This window comes from Triticum urartu, chromosome 7 (genome assembly GCF_003073215.2).
Source record: "Triticum urartu cultivar G1812 chromosome 7, Tu2.1, whole genome shotgun sequence".
Classification (NCBI taxonomy): Eukaryota; Viridiplantae; Streptophyta; class Magnoliopsida; order Poales; family Poaceae; genus Triticum; species Triticum urartu.
This window is the reverse complement of record NC_053028.1, coordinates 230,171,564-230,175,376: the sequence shown is the minus strand read 5'-3', so window position 1 is coordinate 230,175,376 and position 3,813 is coordinate 230,171,564.

The following is a 3,813-nucleotide window of genomic DNA, read 5'->3' as shown; positions in this document are numbered from 1 at the left end:
CCACAAACGTGGTGCTAACTTTCCCTTAACTCCAAAATGCTTCACTCCTCGAAGTGGGGATACACGAAGATACACTCTGTCTCCAACTTCATAAACTATCTCCATGTGTTTAGAATCTGCATAGCTCTTCTGTCTGGATTGGGCTACCTTGAGTCTATCGCGAATCAGCTTAATCTTCTCTTCAGACTCTTTAATCAAATCTGGTCCAAACAACTGTCGGTCTCCAACTTCAACCCACAACAACGGTGTTCTGCACCTCCTTCCGTACAATGCTTTGAAAGGGGCCATCTTCAAACTGGCTTGATAGCTTTTGTTGTAAGAGAACTCTGCATTAGGCAAATTATCGTCCCAACTAGATCCATAATCTAGTGCACAAGCTCTCAACATGTCCTCCAGAATCTGATTGACTCTCTCAGTTTGTCCATCTATCTGCGGGTGAAAAGTTGTACTAAACTCTAGCCTAGTTCCCAAAGTTTCATGCAACTGATTCCAAAACTTTGAGGTAAACTGGGTTCCTCTATCTGATACAATGGTCCTCGGAACTCCATGCAAACATACGATCCTGGTCATGTATATCTTTGCCAACTTAGCACTGGTGTAAGTGGTCTTCACTGGGATGAAATGAGCTACTTTCGTCAAATGATCGACTACAACCCATATCGATTCATAGCCTGAACGAGTCTTGGGTAAACCCGTGATAAAATCCATGCCTAGCTTGTCCCACTTCCATTCGGGTATCAGCAATGGTTGTAGCAATCCAGCTGGCTTCTGATGTTCTGCCTTCACTCTCTGACATACATCACAAATTGCTACATACTCCGCAATATCCTTCTTCATTCCGGTCCACCAGAATCTATCCTTCAAATCCAGATACATCTTGGTATTTCCTGGGTGAATTGAATATGGCGAATCATGGGCCTCCTGCAAAATCAGCTTCCTGATCTCTTGATCATTTGGCACATATACGCGGTCCTCAAACCATAAGGTATCGTGCTCATCCTCACGAAATCCCTTGGCTTTTCCCTTGCTCATCCTTTCCTTTATCTCGACAACCTCCCTGTCCGTCTTCTGAGCTTCTCTAATCTTATCCATCAAAGTAGATTGAATCTCCAATGCTGCTACATAGCCTCTCGGAACTATCTCCAAACATAGCTCGCGAAAGTGTTCTGCTAACTCCTTGGGTAACTCTCCGGTCATGAGTGTATTGACATGACTCTTGCGGCTCAACGCATCGGCTACTACGCTAGCCTTTCCGGGATGATAATGCAACTTCATATCATAATCTTTAATGAGCTCCAACCATCTCCTCTGCCTGAGATTCAACTCCTTCTACGTGAATATATACTTCAAACTCTTGTGATCCGTGTATACCTCACAATGGTTACCGATGAGAAAATGTCTCCAAGTCTTCAATGCATGCACTACGGCTGCTAACTCCAAATCATGGGTAGCGTAATTCAACTCATGGGGTTTAAGCTGTCATGAGGCATATGAAACAACTCTTCCCTCCTGCATAAGTACAACTCCAAATCCTCGACGAGAAGCGTCGCAATACTCTTCATAATCCTTACGTTCATCTGGCAGAATCAACACTGGTGATGTAACCAAGCATTTCTTCAACTCCTGAAAACTGGCCTCACATTCCTCAGTCCATTTGAACTTGGTGTCCTTCTTTAACAACTCCGTCATAGGCTTTGCAATCTTCGAGAAATTCTCAATGAATCTCCGGTAGTATCCTGCGTGTCCAAGAAAACTCCGGATCTCTCCAACTGACGTGGGTGCCTCCCAAATTGTCATAGTGACAACTTTGGTGGGGTCTACCGCTATTCCTTCTCCAGATATAACATGTCCAAGGAATCCAACTTCCTTCAACCAAAACTCACACTTGATGAACTTGGCGTATAGCTGATGTTCTCTGAGCTTCCCAAGTACCAAACGCAAATGCTCTTTATGCTCCTCTTCATTCTTCGAGTAGACCAGAATATCATCAATGAACACCACAACGAACTTATCCAAAAACTCCATAAACACCTTGTTCCTCATATACATAAAATAGGCAGGTGCGTTAGTCAGGCCAAATGACATAACAGTATACTCATATAGCCCGTACCTCATGGTAAAAGATGTCTTAGGTATATCCTGCTCTCGAATCTTCAGTTGGTGGTACCCTGATCGCAGATCGATCTTGGAAAACACCTTAGCTCCTTGTAGCTGGTCAAACAAATCATTGATCATTGCTAGTGGCAGTGGGTACTTGTTCTTGATCGTCACCTCATTCAATCCTTGATAATCAACAACCATCCTCAACGATCCATCTTTCTTCTCCACTAGAAGTACTGGTGACCCCCAAGGTGACGAGCTTGGGCGAATATATCCTTTATCCAGTAACTCCTTAATCTGCTTCTTAATTTCCTCTAAATCCTGTGTGGGCATCCTGTACGGTCTCTTAGATATTGGCCCTGTGCCTGGCAAAAGCTCAATCAGAAAATCGATGTGTCTATCCGGTGGCATGCCTGGCAACTCTTCTGGAAATACATCCGGGAAATCCTTCACCACTGGTACTTCCTCCTGTACAACTCCTAATAAGGAATTTACTTGAGTCCTATTTGACACATGCCGGGATACATACTTGATCCTTCTTCCTTATGGGGTGGTGAGCAAAATCGACTTACTGGCGCAATCGATGTTTCCTCCATACATCGATAGCCAATCCATACCCAGAATCACATCCAAACCTCTCCAAAATTATCAGATCTGAGGGGAAAACATGCCTACCTATGGTCATTGGCATCTGAAAACATCCTTGGCTTGCCATATACTCTACTCCTGGCGAGCTCACTAACATAGGTGTACTAAGAGCTTTGGTGGGCTGTTTATACTTATCCACAAATCCCCTTGATATGTATGAATGCGATGCACCAGTATCAAAAAGTATGACTGTAGTAAATGACTTAACCAAAAACGTACCTATTACTGCATCTGGATGGGCTTCAATCTCCTCCATGTTAACACGGTTCACTTGTCCCCTGTTGAAAGGGTTGGGCTTCTTCCCAGAGCTTCCATTGCCGTTTCCATTCTTAGCTTCAGGACATTCATTGGCGTAATGACCAGTCTTCTGGCACTTGTAGCAAGTAACGTGGCTTAGATCTTTCTTTGCGGGCGTTGCCGGGTTGGAACGGTTCTGTCCGTTGCTTCCTCCATTACCATTCTTGGAGCTACTATGGTTGTGTGAACTTCCTCCATTGTGAGTGTGGCCTCCATGGTTATGGACAAGTCCTCCTGAGTTCGGGGTAAAATGGGTCTCTGTTAAGCTCCAGAATTGTACTTCCCTTGTCCATACTTCCTCTTGCGGTTATCAATCTGCTGCTGCTTCCCTTCAATCATGAGAGCTATATCTACGAACTCCCGATAGTTATTGAAATTTGCCACCATCAACTGCATGCTCAGCTCATCATTCAGTCCTTCTAGAAACTTCTCCTGCTTAGCTGCATCTGTAGTGACGTCATCTAGGGCATAACGTGCTAGCTTACTAAAATCATCAACATACTGTCCAACTGTGCGTCCTCCTTGGCGTAAGTTGCGAAACTCACGCTTCTTCAGGGCCATAGCTCCTGCTGATACATGGGCAGTGCGAAAGGCCTGCTGGAACTGGCCCTATGTAACATTGGCTATAGGATAGGTGACAGTGTAATTTTCCCACCATGAGGCTGCTGGTCCATCCAATTGGTGCGTGGCAAAACACACCTTCTCAGCATCTGTGCATCCTGCAGTGGTTAACTCCCTTCCAATCCTACGGAGCCCCTGCCACTATCG